Here is an 8,340-nt window from a genome sequence, read left to right on the forward strand (position 1 = left end):
ACTCAAATAGAAACAGAGTGCTAAACTGTCTACAAGTATCTCTCCAGTTGTGTACTGACTTAGAAAACCACAAATTGCCATTATCTATTTTTTATTGCATTTTAATTTATTTCGCTTATTTCCCAATTATATTTTTGAAAATAATTTTATTGATATCTTCTATTTTTTAAATCACCCTATAAGTGCCCCTCTCCGCCTCCCTGAGAGCCATCCTACATAACGAACAGTATTTTTTAGAGAAGAAAAAAAATTAGCATAATTGATCAATACACTGAAAAAGTTAAAAAACATGTACAATGTGTAATACCTGTGGACCTCCCACCTCCATGAAGGGGTGGGTTGGGGTTACCTTCTCAGATTTCTTCATTCAAGTTCTTTTGATCTTTATAAATTTGTTGCACTTATTTTTGATTTTTTGGCATGTTATTGTTCTTTTCTTTTACATTATTGTAATTATTGTGAATATTTTGTTGGTTCTACTCTGCATCAGTTCATTATAGATCTTTGTATACTTCCCTTTTTTTCATCACACACATAATTTCTTACAGCACAGTAATATTCCATTACATTCATGTGCTACAGTTTGTTTAGCCTTTTCCCAGTCAATGAGATGACTTTGTTTTCATTTCTTGGCTGTTACAAAAAGTGCTACTATAAATATTTTGGTGTATATGGTGTATATATTGAAGGCTTCCTTGGGGATTATGTATGAGTCCAATGGATTCTTTGGCTCAAAGGGTATAGAAGTTTTATTCACTTTATTTGCATAATTCCAAATTACTATCTAAAATAGTTGTACCATTTTATAGCTCTACCAACAATGTATTAGTGTACCTACCCTTCCACGACTCCTCCAATGTTGACTTGCCATGTTTTATCATTTTTGCCAATTTGCCGGATGTGAGATAAAACCTAAGGATTGTTGTGATTTGCATTTTCCTTATTTTTAGTCATCTGGAGCATTTTTTAAAATGTTATTGTGAATACTTTGCTATTTCTCTTTGGGGAAATCTATATTTTATACATCTTGGATAGCAATTCTTATCAGAGAAAGTTGATACAAAGATTTTTTTCCATTAAACCTCTTCCTCTATTATCTTACATGCATTAATTTTGTCTATGAAGAGCATTTGCAGTTTCAAGTAATCAAAGTTATTAATTTTATGTTTTATAATTACCTCTATTTCTTGTTTGGTTAAGAATACATTTCTTACCCAGAGTTATGAGAGGCATGTGATCTATTTCTCTTTTACTTTTTTAATAGTATGATCTTTAATATTAAGATCACATATCCATTTAGATTGTATTGTGGAGTATGTAAAGTGTTTGTCTAAGTCTAATTTCTACCAGTTTTCCAATTTTTCTAGCAGTTTTTATCAAATAAAGAATTTTTTAAAACTAGGCATTGTATGTTTTCCACTTTAGCAAGCACTAGGTTATTGAGTTCTATTATTTCTGATTCTCCCTTGTCTGGTCCATTCTATTGATTTAACTTTCTCATTTTTAACCATTACCAGATAGTTTTGATGACTGCTGCTTTATAATATAGTTTGAAGTCTTTAAGTACTATTTCCCAAAGAAGCAGAGACTTCTTATCATCATATCTCTTGATCTGCTAGACCTTTTGTTTTTCCAAATTAATATTGTTTTTATTTTATCAAGTTCTATAAAGTATCTCCTTAGTAATTTGATTAGTATAGCATCAAAAGTACAAACTAATTTTAGTAGCATTGTAATTTTTATTATATTGACACAGCCTAGCCACGAACACTGAATATTCCTCCAGTTATTAAGTTCTTTGTTTCTTTAAGGAACACTTTGTAATTGAATTTCTGCATGTCTCTTTGTGCCTTGGTAGGTAGATGTTTTATGCATTTTGTAGTTCTTTGAAATGGAATTTCCCTTTCTACTATTTAAGTCTTATAAAAACTAAGAGTTAGGTTGACTTTTCCATGATAATACATTTGCTGGTAATAATAGTAACAAATATTTATACAGTACTATAAGGCATAACTAGGTGGCACAGTGGACAGAACACCAATCCTGGAGTCAGGAAGAGCTGAATTCAAATCTGACTTCAGATACTAACTAGCCGGATGACCCTGGCAAATCATTTAGCTGAGTTTGCCTTATTTTCCTCATCTGTAAAATGAACTGGAGAAAGAAATGGCAAACCACTCCAGCATCTTTGCCAAGAAAACCCCTAATGGGATATGACTGAAACAACTGAACAACAACAACAATAAAGTTTGCAAAGTGCCCTACATATAATTTTTTAAACTTTTTTTTGGAGGGCAATTGGGGTTAAGTAACTTGCCCAAGGTCACACAGCTAGTTAAGTGTCTGAGGTCGGATTTGAACTCAGGTCCTCCTGACTTGACTCCAGGACTGGTGCTCTATTCACTGCACCACCTTGCCTACATATATTAATTCATTTTACATTCACAACAATCTTGGAAGATAGGTGTTATTATTATCCCCATTTTACAGATGAAGAAACTAAGGCAGAGAGAGGCTAATCAATCAATCAACAGGCATTTGTTAAGTACTTACTATATGCCAGACACTGTACCAGGCCCTGGAAAGGTTAAATGACTTGCTTGGAATTCCACAGCTACTAAGTGTCTCAGGCCACATTTGAACTCGGGTCTTCCTGATGCCAAGTCCTGTATCTTGTACCATGTTACCTCTAAGCAACTTACTTATTCTCCTTGAGGTTCAGTGTCCTCATCTGTAAAGTGGGTCTAATAATAACTGCAGAACCTGCTTTACCAGGTGGCCGTGAATATTGGATGAGGTAGTGTATGCTTTGCAGACCTTCAAACACTGTCTAAATGCTATCATCTTTCTCATCATTGTCATCTCTATTATTATAATTGCATACATTAGCTATGTCCATGTTAATATGTTAGATCTTCTCTCCCCGCCCCAACTCCATTGCTCTGTTTGCATAATGAAAATTACTTCTTTAAAATGTGAAGAGGGCTTTTTGCTGGAAGAGAAAATGATGAGAAGCCCTATCCTGTGATACTTAGGACAAATGAGAGCAAATAATTTCCAAGAGTTTCTTATGTATTCACTCCCCTCTGAGGCTATGCCCGTGCCAGCTGTTTATTTTCATTATGTTTATTGTGGAGACAGTCCTGATATTAACAACGTGAATAAAACAAACAAACATTTTTGTTTGCTACCTTTGGAAAGCTCTTTAGGGTCCATAAACTCATTTAGGAAAACTTGATTGTGTAAAACTCATTTACAAAAGCAAATAAAATATGTGATCAGGGATGTAGCTTACCTAGCTGGCATAGAAAATGGGTTAAAATGGAGACCAAGTTCCAGTTTTACTCCATAGTGAGTGTCAGGAACCATAACTCCCATTTACTGAACACTGAGTCCATTTTTAGTGAAGCCTCAGGATACATGGGATTACTTGATGTAGGCACTAAAGAAACCCAAAATGAGCTTATGGAAACACAGAATCTGAGTCAGAAGGGATGTCAGTGATCATCTGGTTCAACCTTTTTCTTCTACATCTCTGACAAATGACTATTCATCTGTAATTTGAAGATTTCTGGTAATTGGGAACACAATGACTCTGACTCCCATCTACTTCTGCACTGATTGTTACATTTTTCCTTATTTGAACCTATGTCTCTTTACAGATTTAGCTGCTGTTATGTTTGACTCAACTGAATTCACTGAATCTCGGGTTTTCTTTTTTTTTGCCTTTTGGAGGGCAATTGGGGTTAAATAATTTGCCCAAGGTTACACGGCTAGTTTTGTGTGTGTACATGGGTAGTTTTGTGTGTGTGTGTGTGGGTGTTAAGTGTCTGAGGCTGGAACCAAACTCGGGTCCTCCTGACTCCGGGGCCAGCACTTTACTCACTGCACCACCTAGCCTCCCGCTAAATCTCGTTTTTTAAAGTCAGATGGTTAATTGCTGAGCTTTGCTTATTTGTGGGATCCTTGTAGTAAAAAGGAGAAGATAGTCCTGGTGTCTTGAAAACATACAAGTGGAGGTTTATACTCAAAGAGTTGGAATTTCAGGGAAATGAATCCATGCTTAGCATGTTTGGGGTGTTCCAGTCTCTTGATGTACAAGTGGCCATCTCCTCTTGTGATAACATGGAAAACTCCAGTTGTTACTAGGCCAATGTATCTGGAAGGAGGTAAGAATGTACAAGAGATGGGAAAAATGGCAAGAGGAAAATTACTTTTGAGGTAAAGTTAAAGATGACAAAACATAAACAGACATTTTCTGTGAAAAAGATTGTATATGTCCATGTGTTTGTGTGAGTATAGGAGACCATAATCTCAATATGGCAACCAGAATTGCTCCCGTAACCTGAGGCTTCACTAAAAATGAACTCAGTGTTCAGTAAATAGGAGTTATGGTTCTCATGTTGCCTACCTTGCTCAGGCTGTGTCTTGAATATTGTGTTTTCTTGGGGTGCCACATTTTAAGAAAGTTATTGATGAGTTATTGAGTATGTAGAGGAGGGCAGGCAAGGTGGTGAAAGGGCTCATGGTCAGTTCAATTAACTGGGGATGATTAACCTGGAGAAGAGAAGACATAAAAGGGGAGGGGAAAACCATACTTGAAGGGCTGTAACGGGGGTAGGAAAAGTGATTATATTTTTTCTGATCGCCCACTTCCCCCATTCATCAGAACGACAAGCAATAGCTTAAAGTCAGTGTCAGTCAATAAATACTTTTGTACTATGCTAAATGTTGGAGATGCAAAGAAAATTAAAAAACAGTTGCCTTCAGGGAGCTTCTATCTGAATAGAGGAGGTAATATACAAACGACAACTCTCTGGTAGAATTACTAATGAAGAAACATGTTGAAAAGATGTGGATGGGGAAGACAGAAGGGGATTCAATATAACCTATAGGCTGGAAAATCAATCAGGCCTGAAATAATTAAAAATTGATTATAGTGAATGAGCTGCTTTCAAATAGTCTATAATAAAATAAATTAGGAAATATGTCCAGTCTTATAAGGATTTTTTCCTCCCTAGTCCCTTAACTAACTCTCTGCTTATCTTTTACTGCTTGTTTGTTTTTTGCTAAGGAAGGGGATCCTGCTGTCCTAAACAAAAACAAAAAACAAGAAACGCCAATACCAGTCTCTTTTATATTTCCAGCCAGTTACACTATCTTAAAACAGAGAGTATCACTCGTATCCAATATCCTCTCCCTCCACTGGATGAGTGAATCATCATTGCTTTAATGGGAGCTGTTCTAATGATAACCCTAGTGGAAAGGCTGCATCTCACTTATGAATTCTAGCAGCAGGGCTCTGGGAGACAGCCCGGAGTTATCATCATGATCAAATATTTTTCAGTCCCTAAATTTGAAAAATATGTAAGAAAAACAGACGGTCGTTGGCTGGGTCTCAAGAGGAGGGGGTGGAACGAAACAGTTGGACGCAGTAGAAGTATTGATGCTTGTTCATCTCACTGTAGGGGGAACTCCCCTCAAGTCACTCTTATACTGATAAGAACACTACAGAAAATAAAAGAAAATACAAGTCTATACAATATTAAAAAAAAAAGATTTTAAAAGGTCAACCAAATTTGAGTTTATAAAAAGTTTTTTCCCCCCAAAATATAAAAGAAAATGTAAAACATTTTGTCCTTTGATAGGTATTAAATGTACTTATATATTGATCATGGATTCATATGAATCAATTAATAACATACTTGTTTGCCATTCATAGTCAATCTTGTTTATTGTTTAATAACAGACCAAACTAAGAACATTGGAGATAGATATTTTTATTTTTTGCCAAGGATATATTATTGGATTTTATTTGTCAAATCTGAGGTTAGCTAATTAAAAAAATAACTGTTATAATAAGTTTACAGCTTACATGTAGAATCTGCATCTATGCCTTATAAAGCAGTGTGGCATAGTGGATAGAGAACTGGCATTGGACCCAGGGAGACTTGCCTCTCACACAGAATATTTGTGGGACCCTGGGCAAGTCAATTTGCTTTTCAGTGCTCTAGGCAACAACCTAAGACCAAAAGTTGCATACGAGTTGCTAGCTTCAATTGGCAGAGAAATTTCTCTCATCCTGAAGTCACCTAAATCAGAGAAATCACAAGCCCAGTCCCGATACCTAGCTATATCTTAGTGCCAATTATGTTAGTTCACATGTCTTTCCCTTACTTCTACTATCCAGCACACTTGTATTTTTTAGGTACTGTGTTGCTTAGCTGAAGCGACAGGTAAGGATGATGAATCCATTCACTTGTCCTTTGGGATAACTAAGCCATCCAGGAAAAAATATGGCTGCCATAATTTCCAACATATTCCTACTAGATTCCCTTCTTTCCTTCCTCCCTCCTTTCCTTCCCTCCCTTTCTTTTTTCCATTTCTCCCTCAACCTCCCTCTCTCTTCCCTTCTTCTCAGTCTCCCCACTCCCCTTCCTTTGTTTCTCTCCTTTTCTCTTTTCTTTTTCCTTCCTCCTTCTCCTCATCTCTTTCTCTTCCCCATTTCTTTTTGTTTCTTTCTCTCTCTTTCCCCTTCCTTCTCTCTTTCCTTTTTTCTTCCTCTCTCCTTCCCTGTCTTCCCCTTCTCCCCTTATTCCTCTTTCCTTTTTCCTCATTCTCTCTTTTACCTTCTTTCTCTAATAAGTAAACAGAAAGTTCTTTTTCAAATTATATTAATAATTCCATTTTTTTGTGTTTGTATCTGAATAATCGGTTCATTGAGAGATAAGCAGGTAAATGGACATACTTCTACATATGGACTATAATTTGAAATTATTATGGATTGTAGTATGAATTGTAACATAGTTAGATTATAATATGAAAATAAAATAGAAAAACAGGAGAGAGGATGGTAGTGCTGGTTGTGTTATACCTGAGCATATAAATGAAATAGGTCCTTCCCTACTTTTAGATTTCTGCCAGGAGGGAAAGCAAGAGATTGGCACCAGAGGCTGGCCACTCTGCTATCCTCAGAGAAAGGGTAGTAGCCATGTGACTTTGGGCAAGTCACTTTAACCCCAACTGCCCTCCAAAAAAAAAAAAGGGTAGTGGGCCAGAATGATACTAATATTCATCTACCCCATTTGGTGATGGGAAAGGTGCACATAATGACCATTGGAGATGTTGAAAGTTGGAAAAAGCCTGTTCTCAGAATGATTTTCATGAAGTCCTACATCTTTTCATCTACTCTTTCAGGCTCTTGGCTTTCCTCCTTCAGATTGCTCAGCATCTTTATTGTTTTTTGTTATCCAGATCAACTCAGACTGATTTGGTGGTTTTTTTCTTGAGCCGGAAGCAGACTTTCCTCGATATATTTATGTCCTTGCCCCCTTTCTACTAAAAAAAAAAATCTTTCCAATTCAAGTTTTCATTCTAAATTCATCACAATCCCTTGGAGTTAGCACATTTTCAGTACTACCAATAATACTTGCCAGGCTGTAATTTTCTCATCACAAGCATCCAAGTCGAACTAACGCTAATCTTATTCTAATTTGGTTTGCATAGATCTCAGTGCTGGCACTTAGGGAAAGGTGAACAGTAATTTCTTATTCTTTTTCAATTGTCTCCCCCCCTCCCCACTCCCCATGCCTCACACACAACCTAGCTCAGCTGTTTATCTTACTTTGTTTTTTAGATTGCTTTGTGAGCAGTAGGAAACACAGTCAGGCAGAACAAAAACAATGGCTTTAAACAGAAAACATCCTGATGATGAGATTGCTGTGAATTAGGTGTTGGGTTGGAGGGAGGAAGCAATCTGATGGATAAAATGCATTCTTTTTTTCCTTCTATGTAGTGGAAAACACCAAGGGATTTAGTATTAGAGCCCTTCGGGTCAAGTGCAAAGACCACTTCTTACTAATTGTGTGAAGGGAAATAGTGGCATTATCTAACCCACAGAGTTATCACCAGCAAAACATCTTACAAACTATATAGTTCTCTATTGATAGGAACTAGAAATGTATCCATATTTCCTAATTAATTATAATAGGTGGAATATGACAGAAAACTGCCCTGAGAATCAAGAAGACCTGGGTTTGAATTCTTGGCCTTGATCAAGTCACTTAACTTCCCAGAGCCTTACACAACTCTTTAAAGCTAACGGCATCAGGGGCAGTTAGGTGGTGCAGTAAATAGACCAACCCTGGAGTCAGTCAGAGGACCTGAATTCAAATCCAGCCTCAGACGTTTTACACACTTACTAGCGGTGTGATTTTGGGCAAGTCACTTAACCCCAATTGCCTTGCTTTCTTCCCTCCAAAAAGGAAGGAAGGAAGGAAGGGAGGGAGGGAGGGAGAGAGAGAGAGAGAGAGAGAGAGAGAGAGAGAGAGAGAGAGAGAG

General features: G+C 36.8%; 1 protein-coding gene across 2 annotated transcripts in view; it reads left to right on the forward strand.

The window, feature by feature from the left end:
- TPH2 (tryptophan hydroxylase 2) overlaps positions 1 to 8,340 on the forward strand; it is a 137,032-nt gene that overhangs the window by 34,684 nt on the left and 94,008 nt on the right. The gene's annotated exons all lie outside the window — the stretch shown is intronic.

Source organism: Petaurus breviceps, unplaced genomic scaffold (assembly GCF_028583685.1).
Source record: "Petaurus breviceps papuanus isolate PSGF00001 unplaced genomic scaffold, PetGlider_PUasm1.0 156, whole genome shotgun sequence".
NCBI classification, from domain to species: Eukaryota; Metazoa; Chordata; class Mammalia; order Diprotodontia; family Petauridae; genus Petaurus; species Petaurus breviceps.